The sequence below is a fragment of the Thermobia domestica genome, chromosome 11 (genome assembly GCF_964235325.1).
Source record: "Thermobia domestica chromosome 11, izTheDome1.hap1.1, whole genome shotgun sequence".
Classification (NCBI taxonomy): domain Eukaryota; kingdom Metazoa; phylum Arthropoda; class Insecta; order Zygentoma; family Lepismatidae; genus Thermobia; species Thermobia domestica.
The window spans coordinates 136,323,541-136,350,559 of NC_137464.1; the positions used below are offsets into that span (position 1 = coordinate 136,323,541).

At 35.0% G+C, this 27,019-nt stretch overlaps 1 protein-coding gene across 2 annotated transcripts in view; it reads left to right on the top strand.

The window, feature by feature from the left end:
* The first annotated feature begins 2,498 nt into the window (after nt 1-2,498).
* LOC145663671 (uncharacterized) overlaps nt 2,499-27,019 on the top strand; it is a 1,057,537-nt gene continuing 1,033,016 nt past the window's right edge. For both annotated transcript variants that reach the window (XM_081729768.1, XM_081729769.1), the window contains exon 1: nt 2,499-2,627. The gene's annotated coding sequence lies outside the window, so the exon portion shown is untranslated. The remainder of the gene's footprint in view (nt 2,628-27,019) is intronic.

Sequence of the window (27,019 nt, forward strand, 5' to 3'; positions counted from 1 at the left end):
ACGTTCTAATGGAGCTTTTATAATCTAGTGTAAAAAGCGATTGGTTTCATGAACCAAGCTATCTTTTGTTGAGGTATATCTTCCACACCTGCACATGACCTTTTCGAAGCACTTTAATATTTTTAATTTTATTATGTAGATCAGCAGTTGTGATTTTAAATTCATTTGATGAATAAATCTAGTGCTGTTCCTCTAATAGCAATATTTCTGTAAAGAGTATTTTTTTTTATTTCCATAAACATTCATTTTTCTCATATAATTATAACACTAATTTAATGTAAAATAAGCATAACCGCATGCCGGACACTTTTCCTTTCCCCTGAAAATGTTTTGGAATCAGGTGTTTACATTAGGCAATCTAGTCGTATTCGCTAGGCAATCTGATCGAATCGACCACAGAACGTCTTTCAATTCAGTTACTAGTCGATTAGTCGCCTTCGATCAACAAGCGATTAAGTTGAAGTCCCGTTTACACGGTCGGTTAAGTTGAAAGTGACGTCAATTCAACTGAATCGAACGCGAATCGACTAAGTGTAAACGCTTCATTACAGGGAAAATACAGCACTCAGCATAAAAACATGCTTATGAGGAACAGAATTAAATAGTAAGTAATCTTCCTGTATTTTATGTTTACAAGTGTAAGATTATTAGTATAAAATTACTATAAGTGCCATAGTATGTTAAAATAAGTACTTGATATGAAAAAGAACTGTATTAGATATTATTTTCCACTGGTATAGTATTTCTGCACAGTATGCAGAAACTGTGTTTTATTTCACCAGTGCAGCATTACTGTGAATGTTTCTGAACATTGTTTCTGTGAATGTGCCTTTTTCTTGTCGGATGAGGTTGTTAGCCTTACCAAAACCCCCAAGCTGGAGTACTACTCCTTATCGTCTGTCCGCAACTGCTTATTCAGTATATTCGCAGCTAACCTCTATATTCTTCTCGGTCTGCAATCTGAGGACGCGCCGTGTAGTGGTGACAGGAACTCACGTTAGGGTCATCAAGTCTAGGAAGCTTAGGTGGGCAGGTCATCTGGCTAGGATGGAAGAAACCAGAAGCGCTTTCAAAGTCTTGACTGGAGAACCAATCGGGAAACGACCATTAGTAAGATCTAGGCGCAGAAGGAAGGACATGGATATTATGATAATATGGGCTTGTGTTCATCTTGAATAAAGAAAAACACAGTTTCTTAAAAGGCTGGCTAGAATATTTATTATAAAAATAAATGAGAAAAGTAACGGTTACTTTTCTAGTTTATTTTTATAATAAATATTCTAGCCAGCCTTGTAAGAAAGCTGTGTTTTTCTTTAAGGAAGGACAATATTAAGATGGATCTCGAAGAAATAGGAATTCAAAGTAGAAACTGGATCTAGTTGGCTAAGAATAGAAGTCAGCGAAGAGCTTTTGTGAACGCGTCATTGAACCTCCGGGCTCCATAAGCCATAGAGTTAGTTAGTTAGTTTGTGTAGTATTACTGGTATAGAATTTACAAATATTAAGTTAACTCATAGCACTGCAAAAAATCCTTGTAATTTCACTACTCTCGCTAATACGCATGCCACCAGCGCTGACTTGTCCACTCACTACGAACGCACTCTCGCACGAGTCTGCCAGCTTTTGCCTGATCCGATTCGGTTAGACAGCATTGGTGGTTTCAGTGGTCACCTAGTACAGGTTGATTCCTGTTTTTGTGCTTTAGTTTTTATAACATGTGTCTGGATATTCTATTTGTACCAAACCATGAAAGATTTGTACTTTTTCAACAATTACGATACTTCTGGAGGTTCCCCTTAACTCCATAAATGTTAAGTAGGGTATTGACAAGTCGCCCAGAAGTCTTTTGGAGGACAGAAGAAGGAAATTAGGAAAAGAATTTTAATTTTTCAGCAACGATTTTGAAGGACGTGCCTAAACTTGACGTGCACGGCAAAATTTATAAGAACATATAAATTTTTGGAATAAATATCGTTTCAACAGTCACGTCAAGTAGGATGAAACATTTTACAGAAATACAAGAGTTTTTATTTCAAGATTTAGTACTTAATTAGTGCTCAAGTCTATAAAATCAGTGCTCAAATTGTTCTAGGGATATATTGATTACTAAGATAATTGGGCCAATTTCACGCTTTCTAAAATAGCTTCAAAATCAAAATTAAACTGTACAGGAATTTAGTGTTTAATTAGAGCTCCTCATGCCCCATCGTCCTAGAACTGGTGCTCAATAAACAAGGGTCTAAGAGGCATATTTAAGTTTAGGATATATATGGAGATGGCCCAACTACTTTGAATAAAATGAATAAATTGTCACGTCAGGAATTAGCGCTTAATTAGTGCTTTCAAACCACATGATCGCAGAAATAGCGCTCAATAAACAAACACCTACTTGTCATAGGATGGCTTCGGTGGAATAGGGTCACATGATGAATAGCGCCACTCGTTACGTCATTGACTTCGCTTGTTTATAGAAGAGAAGCAGTGAATTGAGTGCCATACCATGTTTCTAATGTGAGTCACTATTTTATAAGATCATAGGTGAGTCACTACAAGTTTAGTATGCAGTTAGATTGAGTCAGTGCTGGACGCTGATTATATTACAAAGTAACATTCTTCATCAATTGAAGGTATGTGTTAAGAAACGTAGCGTATTTTTAATACTTCTGTCATGTATTCATTTTTGTTACGCTATGTAGTTTTGTTGGAAGTCCAGAAGTTTCATTTTCTTACGTTCGAAAAGGTTGACTCAAGATGTTATGACTAGCATGATAATCGTAAAGGGTGTTAAACAGGGTTGCTAACTCATTTTTCTATATATTACCAATTAGCGTGAACAGGGCCATGTTTTCTGATGAGGGAGCCACGCTGGTTCAATGGCAGAATGTTCACTTTCGGTACCTGGGGTTCCTGGTTCGATTCTAACTCGCTCCAAATGATGGACAACTACCGTGTTTATATTTTCTTTGGGTTCTCCCTTTACTTCTAGCTATTTCATTCCACCATTTCATTTATTCTCATCATCACCGTCTCCTTTAGCCTACCCGGCATAACCGTTGAACGTAAAACTCAAAGATTTTTCATTTTAATTCTGTACGAATGCATGCATCAATACACCCCTATCCATTCATCCTATATATCGTGTTATATACAACGGCGATACAAGAATTGAAGATTTTTTGTTTCTTTTTCTTATTTCAGTTGGGAAAATATAAGCGTAAAGTACTGCAGAAATGGAATGACGATGACGTACAAGAAGTAGTGCAGGCAGTAAAAGCAGGAATAAGCCAAAAAAGCAAATGAGTTGTACCATTGTTCCACGAACATGTTTGCAGAGAAGACTTCTTGTTCAAGCAGGTTAGTTAAACTGCTGAAAAAGAAGGGAGATCAAATATATTTTACACACGACCAAGAATTGCAGTTTGCAGAATGAATAAAGAATATGTCATGTGGATTCGGACTAACTAATAATGACAGAATGTATGCTTACCAATTTGCTGTGATAAATAAAGTAAAACACAATTTTTCACATTACAAAAAAGTTATTTTATGATTGAGTAATTCGGTAATTGGGGGGAGACATTCTGACATTTCTATGACGAAAGCTGAGGGTCTTTCCAAGAGATTGAAAGATGATGTTTCTAATCACATTAATAAATTGGAGAACGTTCTTACAGAGCTGCAGCTCATGACAAGGCCTGAGTTAATTTACAATTGCGATGAAACTCAGTTAGTGCTAAATAGTCAGTTAAATCAAAAAGTATTTTGCGAGAAAGGTGTCAAAATTGTTTGCAGCCAAACATATGATGAAAGAGGCGAGTTAGTTATTATTTTGGCTTGTACAAAGGCAGTAGGGAGCTTCATGCCACCTATGATTATTTTAAGGGAAAGAAGAAATTTGAAGATTACAAAGAGAGTGTATCAAATGGATCTTTGGTGACTATGACTAGATAAATGAAGGTGCATTTCTTCCTTGGCTTAATCATTTTGAAAACAATCTAGTAAAAGACCTTTGCCTTTCCTTACTTAACAGTCATTTCTCATACAGATCTCCGGAAGCGCTAAAGTTCTGCGAAGAACATAACTTTCATATAATGGTATTTCCCAGTCAGACAAAGGCTTAGCCTCTGGACAATTTTTAAACAGTTTAAAACAAATTTCGACATTGCTTGCAACTCATGTGAAACAAGCTCGCTCTGCAAGAAAAATAACCAATTTTAATTTTGGAAAACTTCTCAAAGAAGCACAGCTTCAGGCAGAAACACCTAAACTTGCGGAGCAATGCTCCTTATCAACTGGCATGTTCTCGTTTAACCTACACATATTTCAGAACACGAGCTTTGACCCTCTTTGACAATTCAAATATCAAATAACGAACCAAAAATTAACACTAACAACTCAAGGCCCACAGAAGAACAAACATCAGCGACTACATCTGTGAAAAAAGTTGAGTGTGTGTTTATGTCCAAGGAAAAAGTGTTTCATTATATGATTTATTAACAATTCTCAAAAAGATTGTTGAAAAAGTATCCAGTAAATCTAGACCTAAGCAGCGTTCTGAGCTACTAACATCTTCGGGATCTATTTTCAAAGCCTTATCCAAAGAGGATTTACAATGTAAAACGCCAGTAAGAAATGCAGAAAACCTGGCGGAGGAAAACTAATATGATGAAGATGCAGTAACAAAAAATACAAATAAAAATGAAATGAAAATGTGCTGGTTTGCATCATTTCCTATTACCATCCTCTGTATTCATCTGTTAGGGATATGTTGCTGCATGTGCATACGCGATGTGTCGGAGCACAACGAAGGAAAATGTTTACTTGTGGACATCTCAACAATCCAGCAACAGAACGAAAGAAAAGTTTCAAATGAAAAGTTTAGTTTCCGACTGAAATTTTGTTTCTGGGTACTCTTTTTGTATATGAAAGGCTAGGCCTATAGACAAGGGTTAATTAACGAACCCTTTTTTAAAAAATAAAAGAGAGTGTTCGTACTACTATTAAAAGTCTGTTCAAGAGATTTTTAGTTGTATTATGATTATTGTGCTACAAAAAGGTGGCATTAAACGTTTCTTGCTTCAGCCGTGATTTTAAAAAATATATTTTAGAGAAAGTTGTTGCTAAACATATACAGTATAACTACCTGACTTTATGAGCATGTAAATCTATCGCTTACACTTTCTATAATTCTGAAATAGTACGTATATGAATTGTATTATGTAAGTTTTGGTACAAATTTACAATGGACATTTCCACTGATTTTTTCATTGTTCAAAAATACCTTCAGAGCTAGCTCATTACGGAGATTCTAACGCTCATGTGATGATTCTAACTGGTCGAAATTTCCGATTGAATTCCGGTCTGCTACTGCGCTTCAAACAATCACAATCATGTTTGTATATCACAGGTCAGTTAAGGGGAAAAGGTCTGCGCCACTCACTAGGGAAGCGGCTTAGCGAAAGATACGATGCATGTTTTTCAAATGTGTACGACGTTCCTTATAACACAAAGAATAAGAAAAATAACAGTATTTAACATTTGTTTAAAGAGAAAACTACTTATTTATTACCAGTTATTTGAATATCTTAGCACAAAGTTGAAGTGTACTAATTTACTATATTATTGACATTGTTTGCAGCCTGAGGTGAGAAAGTAATTAATATTCTCATGTTTCGACCTTACGAAGCGAATTTTATTCATTCTTAAGAAAAAAATCAACAATATAAAAGCATAGTTATTTAATAGTAGATTGCTAATTTCTTATATATAAGCTTATCGTGGATTCGATAGTTTGGCGCTCAGGGAAAGCCCAAGGAAATTAATACATGAAAAAAATTTCTCTAAGAAACAATCTAAATCCTTTACTGAGTTCAACACAAGGACGCGAGCATTCTGATAATTTACCAGTGCTATTAACGAACTACTTTACACATTAGCAATATTATTTTATCATATCTTCGCGCTTACTGTCGTTTTCTGTAGCCATGGGTCATACTCGTAAATTGTTTATATTAGTCCATGTGAACATTTACAAATTGGCTGAAGTGTTTTGAACATATGAGTTAACATTTAAACCAACAAATAAACGTCAAAACCAAGAAATAAACGTGGGAGGAACATCAGAATCGCGACAAAACTCACGGACACAATGTTAGCCACCACAAATTCATATGGCTTAAATTAGAACAAGGGACCCCTCAAACCAGACGTGAGCGCTCCACTATTGATCATCCACTGTGTCCTTTGATAATGAATGTTTGTGATATGTCATGACGACTAATGAACACAATATTCTGTTTGAGTGACTCAAACAATATAAGAGAAATCAATCTACTGGACGAAACTTAACAAAGGCTGAACTCTTCAAACATTTGCTTTATGACTTTTTTTTAAAACTTGTGGACCTCGGAACAAAAAACGCAATACTTTCACGATATAATCTTTTGCGAATGTACGTACCACCATATACCAAACATTAATCACAGAGCTGAGGGTAGGCTTGTAGCCACTCCAAAATTTAAGGGGGGGGGGGTTCTAATCTAATCCAACCATATTATAGTTTATTTGCAAGCCTACCGTAAATAAATTAGGGGGCGGTCTCACTTGGATACGGGCCTGGTTGAAGGGAAGAAAAATTTAAATAAACTTAGGTTTGTATATTTAGAACACTATTTCTTGTGAAGTTATTGAAAAGAAAAAGCTGAAGTTTCAAAGTAACAGCATACGTAACTAATACATAATGAATTTATGTCAATATTCCTCCCGTTCAGGCTCGAAAAGCCTGGGCGCCAAGTAGTGAAGGTGGTTGGAACTAGGAGTTTGGCTCCTAAATAAGTTAAATCCAAAATAAAATTATGAATGCTGTAATGTACATACAGCACCGTATGCACATTCATTTAAATTATGTTAGATATATAATTATTTTGTGCCTAATTTACATATTAAATGTATATTTCCCATATAATCATTTGCATCTAGTATAGGATAAGTAAAGGATTAGTTGGGGAAGTAATTGTGTATAGTTTATTTCATTTTTGTGTTTATTATTATTATTATTATTATTATTATTATTATTATTATTATTCTGTGTGTTATGTCAGTATGTTATAGGAAGGATTAAAACAAGGCAGAATATTAATTAAACATATCGATTTGGAATAAAATGTGAGCAAAAGGCAATGTTTTGGGAAATCATAGTAAGCTGGAACGTGGATCGCATGAACACAGCACAGAAAAAAAAAAAGAGAGAAAAGTTGGGAGATTCTTTGTCTGAGGGCAAAGAACAGCCAGGAGTTACAAGCAGCTGGTCCATAGTTGCTAACTCTATTTTCGATAAAGAAGAGAATATGGCAGAAACTTTAATATCCATAAACCTATGAAAGATAGGGATGAAAATAATACTATGGTCGGAGGCGGTGACATCTGGAGACACCGAGACGAGAGCAGCCATTGTTAAAATTGCTCGCTGGAGTTCGTAGGTACAGGCGAGATTTAGATTACAAAGAGGCGTGAAAATTTGGGAAGTTGACCAGAAATCACACCTTCTTAGCATGAAGCGTCACTTCCAACGGAAATTCGGCCAGCTCGAGTCCAGCCTATTTTTTGCAGCTCCCCCCACCTCACCGGAGCAAAAACGAGGAAATGAGCATTCCATGTAGAATCCTTCACCCCTGTAGAGAATTTTACTTCCACAAGTAATTCTTTCATTATTGTAAAGATTTTCATGATGTTTCGTTATTGTAGAATATAAGTTAGGTTAGTCGCTGTATGATATTATTTTATTATCGTATAAGGAAAGGCTTATTTCAGTTCAGGGCGACAAGTCCGGCAGTAATACCTGAGGGGAATGCATGATAGATGTAAGAGCGGCAACATCGTTGTCATGGCAGTCGACGTCCTGGGGAGAAAAACAGCACTTACAATGGAGAAAATGTATATTTTTTTTTTATGTTTTTAGGATATGACAGCATGTCATACGTTCAGGGCAGTTGTCTTATGTATATAAATGTTTCTTTTAGTGTATTCTGTGTTGACAAACATTTCGATTAGCCAAAAACAACGAAAATGTGAAAAACTTTACTATAGCAACCCCTCACACAGGTGAACTGTCTCAGAGAAATCACGCTAGACGGCAGCACTGTGGGAATGCATGAGAGCAAGGGGTTCTCTCATGCGGAAAGTATATAATTTTTGTGTGAAAACCTTAAAGTACATATTGATTAAGAACGTTATAAGTGTAGTGCTACGTGTCATTTAAAAGCTTGACATTTCAAATATTTAGTGCAAGCATCAGTTTGTGATTATCTATCACCAATTTTAAATAATAACGATGAGAAGCAGTGAAAGTGTAAATCAAGGTCAGAGGGGACAATGATCTCTGGAGGCAACCCTCTGTATCCCCGCTTCACCCCCGTCATAAGAATCGCAAAAGCTAGAAAGCAAGCCCAGCCTTTTGAATAGAAGGTGGGTTTGTTAAAAACAAGGAGGCGGAGGGAAGCAGAGCAATTCGAGTCTAGTTGACGTAGCTGAAGGATCACTCTTCATGTTCTCGTACAGTGGCAATTCGTGTCTTGTCATAGCTGAAGGATGTCGCGAAGGTGACATTAATTTCCGAATCGCCACTGAAATGCGCTTCCAGCAGTGTATACTGTTAATTTCCAGAGGACGAGAGGATTGTGAAGAACAACAAAAATTGGAATTGTAACTAATAAAAAGAAAGGTTATTAAAAGCATTAAACAAACAAAAACAAAAAGGACATTAAAAATAAAGAAAATTAGCAAGAAAAGAAAAGAATAAAAAATATTTGGCTTATAGTTTTGTATTCGTAACCTGTGTTTAGGAAAAATGTTTTGCTCTTTTTTTTTCTTCTCTACTTTTGTGTGCTAAAGACAACGAGCGAAAAAGTCAAGGTCTTCTGCTCTGAGTACGCAGCCACGAGCCGCGTGACGTATGACGTAATGCCTGTTGTTTTCGTTTCTGACGGCTAGCGGTTGCTTCCTCGAGTTGAAGCATTGGATTGATACAGTAAAGATCTAATTGAAGAAATGGGAAATGGAGTACTGAGTTTTCGTTGTCAAAGGCCGGGTTAAGCGTATTATTTTTAAGTAATATATTCATTCGTTTGTTTTTCCACCGAATCTGGAGTATTATAGGAGTTGGATCGAAATTATTTTGCCTTTGAAGGATACCTCTGGAAATTTACTTTTTGGTTGAAATCTGGGTTGATGCCGTTTAAGCCGAGGTTGGATGAGAGGAGCAGGGGTTGCTGTTAATTTAGCCCAGCTGTGAATTTCTTTGGTGAGTACCTGTTTTTTTCTTTTTGGTTTGTTGGTTTCGTTTGGATTTGACTTCAATTTGTTAGTTAATTTGTCCATAGGATTTGACGTAGGTTGCCAAAAATTTTAGGTTGTTCTATTAATCGTTATTTCATTAGAAGTTTGCTGGTTAATTCTCGCTTTGCTATAAAACTACAGTATATATTTTTGTAAGTTTAAATCTTCAAAATCGAAGCCATCTCGGGTAGGACCTTTAAATTCTGTGGAAACGGATTCGACCAACAATTTGTTTTAGAACAATTAAACTTTGCTCGGGAGAATTGTTAATTGTGTGATTTACGGGATTTTGACCGGAAAGAATATTGGTTGCGTGCTGAGAACTGAAAACCAGTACTCTATTTGAAGGTATTAAAACTAAATTAAGTATTAAGTAAAATCTGGAATTACTTTTATAAAGACGATTGGTGTATAATAATTCTGATGAAACTTTGAAGTAAGCTAATTGTTGGATTTAATTAATCTTGATTATTAGAGCTTTGCTAGTCATTTTACTATTCTTGTTTGCATTAATTATTGTTGCTGTTAAAGTCATATTATCAATATTTTTAGTGTATTTCATAATCAAGGACAAGCGCTATAATACAATTATTGTAGTATATATGGACAACAAACAATGTTTGAAATAAGTTAATCCAATAATCGAGATTTGAAAGCAATTAGATACAACCATAAGTAATTACATAAGAATTGTAAAATAACAATGATTATTAAAAAATACTGTTATAATGAAAATTTCAAATGAAACAGTAAATATCTATTCTTCGGTACTTTGTTCCCATGATGTTCGGCAGGTACTACTAAATCTTCTGCTTTCAAAGGCTCCAACCTGTCATGTTATGTCACTGTCTTGACGTACGGTACAGCATTCATGCTGTTTATATATATATATATATATATATATATATATATATATATATATATATATATATATATATATATATATATATATAAACTTATGGACTGTGAGCTGTCTCTTCATACTCCTTGCTCGGTTGCTACATAAATTGATGCACCAATTATGTTTGTTTTTTCTCCTAACCTCCCTTCCCCGCAATTACAGAAGAAAGACTTCTTCTACCTCTTTACTAGTGGGTAACGTTCCCATTATAGCCGACACGTTCCCACGTTGAATGGCTATGCTTATGCATTGAATCAGGAAACTTTTTCCCAAGAACCGCTAGACTCAATTGCTATTGCGACAAAGCAATAGTTATCGAATAGATTGCTATATTTATTCCTTGTTTCCTTCGCTCTTCGAGCAGCTACGAGTCCAGCTTGTACTGAGGCATATTGTAGGTTGGACGGGGCATAGGTGTCTGAACATGTGAAGTCCCAAATCAATGCCTTTCCTTCTTCCAAGGTACAAATGTCATACCATCGGGTCTTTTTCCGTCAGATCGGCTGCATCCAATCGGTTCCCTCACCGCTGGGATCCCTGCTGATATTAATGCTCTTAATATTATATCATTTACACTTGAATGACGTGGGTGTCTGCCTGCGCTGCTTTTGCACGACAAACCGTGTAATCCTTTTTTATCTACAAAGGTGTTACAAATGGGGCAGTGGTGTGGTTCACATATATTGTAATTGAGTAATATTCTTTTCTATAAAATTGTTAAATAAATTGTTTTCTGATTGGAATTATTAGCCTTTATAATTTGGACATATATATATTGAAAATCGTTTTTTTCTAAAATTTAGTATTAGTGGGCTAGAATAAAACTATTTACTCAGTTAATTGTATGATCTTCAAGGCATCTTTACTAATTGCGCCCTGCAATACCGGATTTTCACGACGAAATTTTTTTCTTTCTGCATTTTTGGAAGTTAAATTCCGACTGTTTGATTAACGGAAAACTCTTCGTGTTCTTAAAAAGGAGTGTTGGTTTGTGAGAGTAGTTGGACTCTCAATGCAATCTTTGAAACTTTGAAAATTTCGACTTTGATCGTACAGCTTATGTAGGGAGAATCAGCGCTAGTTACGAACATTGAATTTTGTACTAGTGATGTGCGCGAACGTCTTGTATAAATAAACTATAGCCAAACATATAAAATATTTATCACATTTATCACGTTCAGCGCAGAAATATGCATATAAATTTTCGTTGATAATCCTGCGAAGCGAAACTCGCAAAGGTGTGCAAAAAGTACAGACAGTAGTTTGCGGGAATATTTAAATATGAGCAGGAAATAACAAATTGCTATTCTGAACTCTATAGTAGATGCAGTGTCATCTTCCCTTTACTATTAGGATGATTTAGTTAGTTAGTCGTTCAGTAGCCACCTAATTAGCTGGATCGCGTTAGGTTAGGCGAAACAACCCATGCCTAGAACTCGTTCCACTGCAGGCACAAAATACAGGGAATCGTAAATTGTTCCCTGAGTATACAATTGACTGCGAATCAGGACGGTAGCTGAGTAATGTCGTGTTCAATGGGAAGATGAACATGGCCCCCGTTGGACCTACGTTCCGCTAAATGGGAAGATAGCGGAACCAACGCCCAAAAATCAGGAGGAAGACCAGGAGACACCCAGAACAAGAAGTGGACCACAGGAGATGCATCGAATCGTGCACGGACTTTTAATATAATATAATCAGGCCTTAAAAGGAAAGAAACATTTCTGCGAAACAGACCTGGAAATTTCGAAAATTAATATTTTTTCTTTCCCGTTGTTGTAAATTCAATGTTTATAGTGTTTTGCTTGTGTTTTACACTTCAATAAAAGTCTATAAAATAAAATCTGTGTGCGCATCATTCTCCACAGGAAGTAACAAGGTATGTAACAAGTGTGATATTACCATGTTTTCCTTTTAGCTGTCCTGAAGTTGTCAAGAGAGACTGCACTCAGTTTCGAAATGAACTTTTGGTCCCCTTGACCGCTATTTGTTTAGTTGACGCCAAAAAGAGGCATTTTACTGTTAATGATTGCACTGGGACTCTACTTTTCCCCAACTAAGGAGATGTGAATATTCAAGAAGAAGCTGCTGACTTCTTTCTTTAGCGAATCAGACCGTTAACATCTCTTAACATTAAATTACCGCAGCCCCCTTAGTATAATAGTATTACATTACCTTTTCGGGGTAAAAAGGAGAGTGCTCTTCTCAGGGAGTTACACTCTTCTTAGTATCTTCAATACTATGCTTTCAAGATAAGCTACCTAAATATATAAATATAGAGAAACAAAGAAAAATAGTAAAGATTAAAAATATTAATAAATACATCTTAAATAAATTATCTTGTGATTGTTGAATTAATATTGAACCATTCTTAAAGCTGTCATATATATCTTGAGCACCAATATATTCACTTCATCCTTGATCAATATTATTATAAAATGTGCCCCCTATATGTAAAGGCAACTTAATAATATAATTTGTTGAAAGATAAGGTAAAAATCATATGCTTCCTATTATTGTAGAACTAAAATAAAACTTCACACACATTAAAGGCTGTCCAATAGAATAACTGGATAATAAAATGCCGACTCATAGGCCAACTGCTCTGACGAGTAAAGCGCCTATCTTTAAATATAAAGGTAACACAATAGAATTAACACTAGGAAAAATTAATCAACTCAGGACTGCCCCTCCTAAAATTGTTATCACTACTAGGCCTAATATTCCCTTACATATAGTCCAGCCCTCGTTATCACTAATAGAATGAATATTAGCTCCACCAAAGCCCCTCCCTGTCAAATAAAATCATAAACGCACAGAATAACATACAGTTAGGCCTGTAGAAAAAAATAACAAGAAAAAACTAACTACATTAATTAAAGATAAGGAAGAAACCTCCAAAATTAAGTTCTTAGAATAAAACCTCGCTAAAAATGGTATTCCGCATAATGCTAGGTTAGCCACATTTAAGCAAGATAAAGTAAGAGGTATTTGGCCTACAAGTGCTTCTACTCCTCGAATATCTTGTGTATCCCCCACACCATGAATAATTGCTCCTGCACATAAAAAAGTAATGCCTTAAACAAGGCATGTGTTAGTAAATGAAAAAAAAGCTAATACGGGAAATCCCATGGATAATATCATTATTATAAGACCAAGCTGACTTAATGTAGACAATGCAATAATCTTTAAGTCATACTCATAATTAGCACCAATTCCTGCTATAAATATTGTTAGCCCTGATAATAAAAGTAAAACATCTCCCGCATAAACACTTAATAAAACAGCTCTAAAGCGAATCAACAAATAAACCCCGGCTGTCACAAGAGTAGAAGAATGAACTTTTTTGCAGATACTGGTGTTGGTGCAGACATCGCCGCTGATAATCACGCGGAAAAAGGAATTTGTTCACTTTTTTTTATTGCTGCCAAAATAACTAGACTAGAAATAATTACTATTTCATTATTACTTAAAACTCTATGTAAATAAAAGACATAACTTCAACTACCGTAATTCATTATTCAAGCAATAGCCAATAAAATTGCTACGTCCCCAATCCGATTAGAAAGAGCTGTTAATATGCCGGCGTCATAAGATCGAACATTTTCATAATAAATAACTAGATAATATGACACTAGGCCAAGTCCGTCTCATCCAAGGAGAATTCTAATTAAATTAGGAGAAATAATTAGTAGAACTATAGAAAGAACAAATATTAGCACAAGTATAATAAATCGGTTAAGGTATCGTTCAGAACCTATATATTGTTCACTATAATAAATCACTATTCTAGAAATATATAGTACAAATCTTATAAATATAAATGACATTCTGTCAAATAAAAGAATTACAATAATGTTATTTCTATTAAAAGAAATAACTTCTCACTCAATAAATACACTATATCTATTAATTAAAAAATTCAGGCCTATCACAAATAAAAAAAAACACTTATTATATTCAAAAAGACAAATCTAGTCACACAAATTGAAAAAGGTCAAATTACGGCCTGAGGGCAATTAAACCTTCCTTAGCACCACAAACTAAAATTTTCCTTATAAACTACTCAAGACACTACAATCATAAAAATCTCGGCCCCGCAAAAAGATTAGTAAACTTAAAGGCAACCAGTGTAATATTAATAATAAATATTCTCGTACAGTGCCACCTCAACAAGAATATAAATTAGAATAAGGCATGCCATGTTGTGTATATGAATATAAATATATTCTATATGCAGCACTAAAAAAGGAAAGTAGGACTAATCCTAATATACTCAATCATGATCAACCAACAACTCTATTTAATAGACTAATGTCTCCTAATAAGTTTAGTGTAGGAGGTGCAGCCATATTAGCAATTCTTAATAAAAATCATCACAACGCCATGCTTGGCATAAAAGATAACATGCCCCGATTAATTAATAATCTTCAACTTCCTAAACGTTCATAAGAAATATTTGCAAGACAAAATAGGCCTGAAGAACATAAACCGTGTGCAATCATTAACGTAAGAGCACCTCTAAATCCCCATAATCCTATCGTTATTAACCCTATAAGTACTAAACCTATATGAGCAACAGAGGAATAAGCAATCAAAGACTTTACATCAACCTGCCGTAAACACACTAAACTAACCGACCAAATACCTATAACACTAATACCAAATCAAATTAAATTTATATTTACAGCTACATTCTCCATAAAATACATAATGCGCAATAAACCGTACCCTCCTAATTTCAATGGGACTTCCGCCAAAATTATTGACCCACTCACAGGCGCCTCGACATGTGCCCTAGGTAATCAAAGATGAACTAAAAATATAGGCATCTTAATTAAAAAAGCAACAACTAAAGCAAAATACCATACATAATATGTAATACCAAGATCCATTACACTTCTCATATTAATCATTAATAAACTACCCTTGATATATTCTAAATAAAATATACCAACCAAAAGTGGTAATGAAGCAAATAAAGTATAAAACAATAAATATATTCCCACCTGCACTCGCTCAGGTTGATAGCCTCACCCCAAAATTAAGAACAATGTAGGAATTAGTGACCCCTCAAGAAAAGTAAAACATAAATAATCTAGAAGAAGAAAATCTTAAATAAAGTAATACAAGTAATATTAAAACTAAACTAATAAAACTTGTACCTATTATAAAATGAGCTACTCAGGACACCTTCTCTAGCCATAATTATAAGCAAAATTAATGAATATCACAAACTATCTCTTCATAAGTAATAACCTACCTCTCAGGGAATTAGTCCTATACCATTTCCTATTATAAATAAAAAACAAACTCTAATAAGAGAAAACTGAACAACTCATCATAATTTAAAATTAAAGCCTAATGGGATTAAAAACAATATAAACATTAAATATTTTAACCTCGTAATACAATTAAAGAATTTAGATAGTCTCCTCCATGAGTTCGATTAATAGATACTAAAACTGATAGACCTAAACTACCCTCACAAACTCTAAAAGTTAGAAATAATAAACAAAAATAACTCTCAACATATAAACTACCTAAAGAATAAGATAATAGTAAAAAAATTATTAATACAATAAATTCAAGTCTTAATAAAACCATTAGCAAATGTTTACGTTGGATAACAAAACAAGCTACACCTAAAATAACTAAAAAACAAGAAAACAAAACCAATAATATTTTCATAAGCTTTTATAGTTTAATCAAAACGTTGGTCTTGTAAACCATTAATGAATCTTATTCTAAAAGCATCAAGAGAAAGTACAAACTTATCTTTAGTCCCCAAAACTAATATTTTAATAAACTACCTCTTGAAATTAAAATAACCTGAATATTACTTATAATCTTAGCACTTTTAAGATTTGCTTTAATTCAAATGTCTCACCCCTTATCAATAGGACTAATACTTATCATCAATACTATTACTACTTGTTTAACTCTTTCGTCCATAAGAGAATCCTCCTGATTCTCTTATGTTCTTTTTCTAGTTTTTCTCGGGGGTAAGTTAGTCCTATTTATTTACGTTACAAGACTGGCATCAGATGAAATATTCACTTTAACCCCTCATCTCTTCTTATTAATCTTTCTCGTTCCCTTCTTCTTAGTCCTAATTATAATTATTATTGATCCTCTTCTTCTGCCAAATATAATTTCAATGCCAGACCCTCATGTTTGTATAACTAATTACCAAGAAATTCCTGGTATAAAATTTTATATGACATCAATCTTAATAAATACTATTATATTAGCTACATACTTATTTATTACATTAATTGCAGTAGTAAAAGTCACTTCCTATATCAAGGACCTCTTCGACCTTCTAAAACATATGTCAACACCAATCCGCCTACATCACTCCCTTTTCAAAATTGCTAATAATGCTTTAGTTGATTTGCGTGCACCAATTAATATCTCATATTGATGAAACTTTGGATCCCTGCTTGGCCTATGTTTAATTATTCAAATTGCTACCGGCCTATTTTTAGCAATACACTATGTATCAAGAATTGAATTAGCCTTTAATAGAGTAATTCACATCTGTCGAGATGTGAATTACGGTTGACTCCTACGTACCTTACATGCCAACGGCGCATCCTTCTTCTTCATCTGCCTTTATTTACACGTTGGTCGAGGTATATATTATGGTTCTTAACTTTACCTTCACACCTGAAGAGTAGGAGTTGCCATTTTACTTTCAGTAATAGCAACCGCCTTTGTAGGATGTGTCTTACCTTGGGGTCAAATGTCTTTCAGAGGTGCAACAGTTATTACAAACCTACTCTCGGCTATTCCCTATCTAGGAACAATATTAGTACAATGAATTTGAGGGGGCTTCGCCGTAGATAATGCTACCTTAAACCGATTCTTTGCCTTCCACTTCCACCTACCTTTCATTGTTGCCGCCATATCAATAGTACATCTCTTATTTCTACATCAGACAGGCTCTAACAATCCCTTAGGCCTTAATAGAAACCAAGATAAAATCCCCTTCCACCCTTATTTCTCAACAAAGGAAGCTATTGGATTTTTAATAATAATAACAGACTTAATGCTACTTACTCTATGGAATCCTTATATATTAGGGGACCCTGAAAATTTCACTCGAGCAAATCCCCTAGTTACCCCTGTGCATATTCAACCAGAATGATACTTCTTATTTGCTTGTGCTATTCTCCGCTCTATTCCCAACAAATTAGGAGGAGTTATTGCTCTAGTAATATCAATCCTCATTTTAATAATTATACCATTCTTTCACACTAGAAAGATACGAGGCCTACAATTCTATCCTATTAATCAAATTATGTTCTGAATTATAGTTGGTACAGTAATCCTCCGAACATGAATCGGTGCCCGCCCAGTTGAAGATCCTTATATTCTAACAGGTCAAATTCTAACAGTTATCTACTTCGCTTATTTTTATTTGTGTCATACCTCTCTACCTTATGAGACTCTTTATTACATAAGCCCTAGTTCTTTGGCTGAGAATAAGCATATGTTTTGAAAACATACAACAGAGCAAAGCTCTAAGAACTTATTCTCAATTTAATACACTTAAATTAAACGAGAAATAAAAAGAAGCTTCATACCTCCTAAAAATATAAGGTAATTAAGAGATAAAGGTAAAAAAACAGTTTCAAGCAAGATATATTAGTTTATCATACCGAAACCGAGGCAAGGTACCCCGCACTCAAATAAATGCAAAAGAAATAAATACTACCTTAATCTTAATAATCTTAATCCAACATCGAGGTCGCAATCTCCTTTGTCGATATGAACTCTCAAAAAAAATTACGCTGTTATCCCTGAGGTAACTTAGTCTATTAATCATTAATAAAGGAATAATACTCAAAACTAATCGTCTCAAAAAGAGTTTATTTATCTTCTCGTCGCCCCAACGCAATACTCAAATAGCACATTTATTCATTATCAACCACAAAAATTACTAATTAAATATAAAGATCTACAGGTCTTATCGTCCTCTTAAATCATTTAAGCCTTTTCACTCAAAAGTAAAATTCAACTTTACAAATAAAGACAGTCTTCCACTCGTACAACCTTTCATACAAGCCCACAATTAAAGAACTAATGATTATGCTACCTTCGCACGGTCAAGATACCGCGGCCGTTTAAACTCTCACTGGGCAGGTCAGACCTTGTATTTTAACAAAAGGACATGTTTTTGATAAACAGGCGGAGGAAAATTTTGCCGAATTCCTTTACTTATTCTCTCTAATATACTAATAACACCACTTAAATTATCTCAAATAATTCAAAAGTATAATAATAAATTAAATGTAACAAAATATAATTAATAGCTCAAATAAGTTATAACAAAATTACGAATGATGGCTACTTCTAAGCCCACATCTTTCATTCAACACAATACCACATTATAAATAACAAAAGTAAGAAGCAAATCCCCCTTACTATTACTTATGGCCAAACTACAACAAAATTAAATTCATACAAGCTAGCCGCAGCTGAATTAAATTCAATTCTTATTCAACCAGATATAATGGAAGCCGAAAGGCATCTCACCACTAAAATAAGATTAATAAATAATATGCCACTTATAATATCACATTATCTTAGCTCTTTCCATTTCGGGAAATAATTATATAACAATATTATTCAATGCTCCCTGATGCAAAAGGTATTCTATGTCTTCTTCCCCAAAAAAGATTTCACTTATTTAAACATTCCCTTACGGTACTAATTAACTATAATACTTAAAAATTAATTCTATACCCTATACAATAACATCAATTTCAAGTTGATTCACTTAATATCATCAATAATAACAACAGCAATAAGTACTTCCTTCAATCAAAATAATCTGAATTGCACAGAAACCTCTTCGATGTAAACGAATAGCTCAACTAACAAGCTCTATTTTGTAATTACCCAATCTAGGCACATCTTCCGGTACACCCACTATGTTACGACTTATCTCACCTAAACAAATGAGAGCGACGGGCGATGTGTACACATCTTAGAGCCCTACTCATGTTAGCAACATAACTAACATTACATTGAAATCCACCTTCACTTAAATAATTTCCATATTAAAATCCGTATAAACACTTTATTGTAATCCATCTCCTCTTACGGATAAGCTGCACCTTCACCTGAAGTCCTTCTCAATAAAGATACTGAAGGTATGTAACTTCTCCCTAATACCATCAACTACGGCGGTATACAAACTGCAATACAACAGCAAGTAAAATATATCGTGGATTGTCAATTACGGGACAGATTCCACTGAATAGTCTAAAATACCGTCAAATCCTTTGAGTTTCAAGAACATAACTACTATTACCCAGGTATTCCACTTTACATTAAAAATAATAGGGTATCTAATCCTAGTCTAACAAATAATTTCATAGCCTCATAATACAGAACTTACTATTCTAAATGATAATTTCACCTAAAAATAAAAAGTCCTTCAATCTACATCTATAACTACACCTTAACCATCTTATTTCTTCCCTCTGACCCCCTCGTCTCACCGCGGCGGCTGGCACGAATTTCGCCGGATCTTCACAAACCTTAACTGCTTCAAACACTTATTAATAAACAAAAACAAGTACTGCGACCAATCAATTTCATTATTCACCTTCAAGGTCAACAACTACTTCCTTACCCAAAAGGTTACATGTACAACTAGATAAATAAGAGAAGGAAAGCCAGGATAAGACTTTATTATTAATCTATAATACTAAAGAAGATAGTTATTACTTATATCTTTAACTTTAATTGATAATAATTAGTATTAAATGAATCCTATTCTCCCCCTTGTAAGGATACAATTTTGTTTTTTCCCCTACAAACAAAATTGTATCCTTTACAAGTATATTTATTCTCTCTCTACACTTATGCGGTAAAAACTAGCATTTAATGGATACGTTAAGCCTATTAATATACCTTTAGCCGGTTTCTCAGGTTAATTAGGAAGATTTAATAGATTTTCAAGTTTTAATTATTATTAATATATAATGCTCCTAAATTTAGTCATTATAATATAATACTAATCTATTTAAAATACCATATACCACTATAATTAATAATTAAATAATAAGGTGCATGATTAATGGATTATCGTGATAGGATAAATCAAGTATTTCATTATAATCTTATTACACCCAAAAGAATCAGACTTTCACTTTTGATATAAAAAATCAACGTGCATCGTACACTAAGATATAGAAAGATAAGCTAAGATAAGCTAGTGGGCTCATACCCGCATATGAAGATTTACTCTTCTTTTTCTAATGCTCACTAATCCTAAAACTCTACTATTCTAAACAACGCTTATCCTAGGGACCCTTATCTCCCTAACTTCCTCATCATGATTTGGTACTTGAATTGGTCTTAAATTAATCTCCTATCATTTATCTCCCTAATTTCAAAGACCAACAATCAACGTCATACCGAATCTGCTCTAAAATACTTTTTAGTTCAAGCTGTTGCAAGATCCTTGCTTCTTATAGCAATTATTTTACTTTACATGGGACTGCAAACTGCATATTATCTAATCTCCATCTCCCTACTATTTAAAATAGGAGCTGCCCCCCTTCACTTTTGAATACCAGAAGTAATAGAGGCCATACTCTGAATAGACTGCGTTATTTTAATAACATGACAAAAATTAGCACCCCTTGGCCTACTTTCTTATAGTTTAACTTCTACAAATTTAATTTGCCTGACTCTAATTCTATCCTTAATTGTAGGATCGATTGGAGGCCTAAATCAAACATCACTACGTAAAATCATAGCATTCTCATCAATCAAGCATACCGGCTGAATACTCATAGCTTTATTATTAAGTGATAGCACATGATCTTTCTACTTCTTATTCTATGCCTTACTTTCAACAATAGCAGTCACTCTTTTCGCAATAAACAAAATATTTCATATTAATCAAACTTTCTCTAATAAAATCATCGTAACAACAAAACTAGCCATTTTTACTAGCTTCCTGTCCTCAGGAGGCCTTCCCCCATTCTTAGGCTTTTTACTTAAGTGAATTATTATTATAAAAACTGCTGAACAAATATCATTTATTATTCTTACCTTAATAGTAATAACGGCACTAATTACTCTCTTTTACTATATGCGAATTGCCTATACTGCTTTCATTATTAATCATCATAACCAAACATGAACATCTTTACCAAAAAAAAACCAAGAAACCTTTATTACTTCGCTAAGAGGTATAATTGTCTTGCCACTAACAGTCAACATACTTTAAACAAAGACTTTAAGTTAAAAAAAAAAACTAGTGGCCTTCAAAGCCGTAAATAAAAGGCAACCTTTTAGGTCTTAGTATATTAACCACTACTCCGGAATTGCAGCCCGACATCATAAATATTGACTATAAAACCTAATAGGAGTTTTAATATACCATAAATAGATTTACAATCTATCGCCTAATACTTCGGCCATCCTATTTCCCTTGCAACGATGATTATTTTCTACGAATCATAAAGACATTGGTACAATATACTTAATCTTTGGAGCCTGAGCAGGAATAGTAGGTACATCACTAAGCCTTCTTATTCGAGCAGAGCTCGGACGCCCGGGTAGCTTAATTGGAGATGATCAAATTTAGAACGTAATCGTTACTGCTCATGCTTTTATTATAATTTTCTTCATAGTTATGCCAATTGTGATTGGGGGCTTTGGTAATTGATTAGTTCCTTTAATACTAGGAGCGCCCGATATAGCATTCCCTCGCCTAAATAATATAAGACTTTGATTACTCCCCCCTTCATTAACTCTACTATTAACTGGAAGAATTGTAGAAAGTAGTGCGGGCACTGGTTGAACTGTGTACCCCCCACTTTCCAGTGCCATTGCTCATGCTGGAGCCTCTGTTGATCTTTCTATTTTCTCCCTTCATTTAGCAGGTGTGTCCTCAATTCTTGGTGCAGTAAACTTTATTACAACTGTAATCAACATGCGAACCCCCGGAACGACCTTAGAACGAATACCACTATTTGTATGATCTGTAGTAATTACTGCCGTATTACTTCTACTATCCCTTCCAGTAATAACAGGAGCTATTACAATACTCTTAACTGATCGAAACCTCAACACTTCTTTTTTTGATCCTTCCAGAGGAGGAGATCCTATTTTATATCAACACCTAATCTGATTTTTTGGTCACCCTGAAGTTTATATTTTAATTCTCCCAGGATTTGGTATAATTTCACTAACTCAAGAAAGTAGTAAAAAGGAAATTTTCGGTGTACTAGGAATAATTTATGCTATATTAGCAATTGGCAAAGGCAACAACTTCAAAGGAGTTTGCCTTTGATCTCACTGAGATTACATTCTGTCGCCAGTGTGGCTTATCGTTTTTTATTCGTTGCTTGTGGAGCAAAGTGCCAGTGTGTTTGGACCATTTCTTCAACACAGATGCACAGTTTGTGACGTGGAACACACATATTCCGTAAGAGTTTGGATTTTGCATCACCAATAGGACCTTGCTTTACATCCATGTCACCTATTTAAGGTAAGTACGTCACTAGTGGTTCTCTGTTATTTTTCTTTATTACTAGTTTGAATTTTCGATATATATATATATATATATATATATATATATATATATATATATATATATATATACTGTGAGTATCTTGACGCGACTTCGTTTCTTATTGTGGCCTGACGGTATTTCTATATATGGAACCACATGCAGCACTTCCGGGGCTTATGCCTCCGAACCCTGTCATTGTTCAACTTTTTCCATGAAATACGTATTCCTTACTTTTGCCTTATCTCTTCATTTCCAAAGACTCACATTCCTTCCACCTCCCTCGTGTCCATCACGTCCTCCTGAAACTGCATCACATACGTCTGTCTTTGATAAAGCCTCCCCCTGGTTCCCCCTGTAGTGGCCATTAGCAGCTAATATTTTGTATACTGTTATTTGATGGGAAGGAGCTATTAATGACACCAACGATTTGTTGGTTTCCCGACCCTGCACTCAGAGCGGTTCCTTGTAAGCCAATTGAGCACAGCTAAGGGATCACGGGGGTCACGCTATATATCTTAAGATACAAGAAAACTTCAAGGCGTGTGATGTAAATATGTTTATTTTTGTTCAAAGTAATAACCACCTGAGTCAATCCATTCTAAGTGATCAAGCATGTGCCGCTCGACCATCTCTAAAAGATCTAATTTTTTCATGAATGTTTATTCTATATCTGGGTACTCCAAAACCACAATTAATTAATTTTTACAACATCCCATGGCGACACAGGGGCTTGCGCCATTTTGCGTTTTTTCGATTTTAGGCGCTTACGTTGTTTTGAATATCTCAGAATGCATTTGTCCTACCAAATAGAAATTGCTGAACGTCTCCAACTTGTGCAGCGCTAACACTTCGATCTCTTAATATTTTTTTCCTAAAACCACTTGAAGGGGTGAAATCAGTCTGCAGTAGCAACATTTTTGGACATTGAAGACGTGTTTGGGAAGAGGAAACAACTGACGCAGAAGTCTGAGTTTGTGTGTGCATGTGTACTAGCATAAGTTAATACCCAAAAAGTATTAAGTAATGACGTTATGCTCCAGGAGGTGTTTTCTTCATACAATCTTTTTCGGACATTGAAAACATGTTTCGGAAGAGGAAACAAATAACGTAGAGTTCTGAATTTGTGTGTGCATGTACTCCGAGGTCATAAGCTAATACACAAACATTTACGGACCTGTAGCTGCTCCCAAAGGCCTGAAAAACAATCGTAAATTATCCCAATTTAGGATATTTCACTGTCCAATATCTCCACTGGGCCTGGGTAAAAAAATTTGAAATTTTGGGAATAGTTTGTCCTTTAGTATATCATAACACCAACAAAGCGCGTTTCGTGTTTTTGAGCAGAAAGGGGTCAAAGTATTAAGTAATAACGTTTACATTCGGAAGTCAGTGTTTACAGCGAGTAAGTGTTCACTGACTTGATAATCTAGATCAAAAGAAAGGATAACAGTCTCCTGCATGAGTTGGCAGTTAAAACAAGAATAAACATGATTGAGTATCATTGATGTAGTATGCAGCAAGAGCAAGGAGTACTTGCAGACTTTTTGTCAAGAGTGCATTTTGACTTTTCTCGCCTTCTGCTGATAACGGCATTCTTCACCAGTGCTGCTGTGGGTGTGGTAAGACAGTGTCATAATTATAGGAAAGGAACGAGCTTGAGATCCTTGACTGGACTAACCATTCACCCTACTTCATTTTACTTCATAACAACAAATTTCCAGTAGATTTTATGAACAAAACACCTCCTAGAGTATGACGTCATTACTTAATACTTTGACCCCTTTCTGCTCAAAAACACAGGACGCGCTTTGTTGTGCGTTATGGTATACTAAAGGACTAACTATTCCCAAAATTTCAGATTTTTTTATCCAGTACGTTGGAGATATTGGACAGCAAAATATGCTAAATTGGTATAATTCCCTAACTTTACGACTTTTTTCAGGGCTTTGGGAGCAGCAACAGATCTGTAATTCTGTGTGTGTTAAGTTATGACCCCGGACTACATACACACATAAATTCAGACCTCTACGTCAGTTGTTTCTTCTTCCGAAACATGTTTTCAAAGTTCAAAAAAAGATTTTATGAACAAAACACCTCCTAGAGTATGACGTCATTACTTCATAGACCCTCTTCTACTCAAAAACCCAAAACGCGCTTTGTTGTGTGTTATGGTTTACTAAAGGACTAACTATTCCCAATATTTCAGATTTTTTATGCAGGCCCATTGGAGATATTGGAGAGCAAAATATGCTAATTTGGCATAATTTACCAACTTTACGATTTTCTTCAGGCCTTTAGGAGCAGCTAAGGGTCTGTAAATTTTTGTGTATTAACTTATGACCCCGGACTACATGCACACACAAATTCAGACTTCTACGTCAGTTGTTTCCTCTTCCCAAACATGTTTTCAATGTCCAAAAATGTTGCTACTGAAGACCCTGGTTTCACTCCCTTTAAGTGGTTTAGGAAAATATGTTAAGAGATCAAAGTGTTAACTCGGCACGAGTTTTAGACGTCCAGCTATTTTCAATTTGAATATTTCATACTGAGATATTCAAACCAACGTCAGCGCCTAAAATCGAAAAAACGCAAAATGGCGGCAGCGGTTGCGTCGCCAAGGGATGTTTTAAAAAAATAATTAATTGTGATTTTGAAGTACCCTGATATATGATAAACATTCATGAAAAAATTACATTTTTTGGAGATGGTCGAGCGGCAATTTTTCTTTTTTTCTAGATCACTTTGCATGGATTGACCCACCTACATTAATGCACTTTTGTAATCAAAGGTTTCACAACTGAAAGACTTGGAATAGTCTCAAAAAAGTGATGAATTGCCTCATCATTCTCCTCCTACGTCGTGAAACGTCGATCAAGTAAATGCCTTTTAGATTAAAGAACAACCAGAAACCATATATGGCTAAATCAGGCGAGTAGAGCGAATGTGGAATGAGTTTCACCTTATTTTCACATAAAAAGTTAACTGTTTGCTGTGCCGTGTTCGACGATGGATTGTCGTGATGCAACATTAACCCGCAAATCCTGACTGACTCAAACACTGACGGTAAATATTTTGTGGTGTACCAGGTGGCTGTAGCTGTACGTTGTTCTTCAAGCTTAATTTCTTTCACTAAGACTCCGAGCATAACTTTCTTGACAGACCTTTGCTTTTTCGTCATTTTTGGGGATGGGTCATCTTCATGAATCCACACACGTCTCTCCTGGTGGGAAGGAACAGCGAAACATGGAATGTGTGTTTCATCACCTGTTACCAGTTTAGACAGAATACTGCGGCCACCATTATTTAACATTTCTAACGTTTCACGCGCGATTCTTACTCGCTCTGCGTTTTGGAAATCTTTCAAGGTATGGCGCACCCAACGACTAACAATTTATTTCACGTGGAGATGATCATATAAAATTGAACTGACTGTTGGGGATCCGACACCAAGGGTTGCTTCAATCATTTGATAGATGCATCTTGGATATTCTTCGATCATACGTCGCCCTCGCTCAATGTTTTCAAAAGTCACTGATGAACACGGCCTACCAGCACGTGCCTCATCACCAAGCGATATTCATCATCTTTTAAATTCACTATACCACCGAAACAGAGTTTCCAGTGATTGACTTTCATCGCCATATGCGCGTTGCAACCGTTCAAGACTTTGTTGTTCACTTAAACCGCTTTCAAATCATAGTAGATCATTGTGCGCACATGTTCTCTGTACAACTCCATATTTCACTAAGAACTCGTCTATAACACATGTCAGCAGCGACTCAACTGATGCCAGACTTTTTCTTCTCAAGGATGGTGGTTTTTAAAAATGCAGTGTTGCCAGCTCTCACTCCTCTAGTTTCGTGGCATCTCAAAATATATAGCGTGCTCCACGTATAAATATACAATATTCATTACTTTTGTACAATATTATATACACACATATACAAATCCTACAGATGTTCAAAAAATTGAGAGTTTTAATCTTTTCTATTGCAAACGAGCAATTTTCTCGAAATCGTCGAACTATGTATGATCTGGGCGTGATTTTTGCTTTTCCAGACGTTGATATTCAAATTGAACTTGTGGGACTGCGGTGGCTCAGTGGTGGAATATTTACCTCTAGTGCGTGGGGTCTCTACTGCGAACCCAGCTCTCACCAACTGAACTTTGTGGTGGACAAACGCCATGTGCATTGGTTTCCTCGGGGTTCTCCACCATTGAACTTTCTTGATTCCACC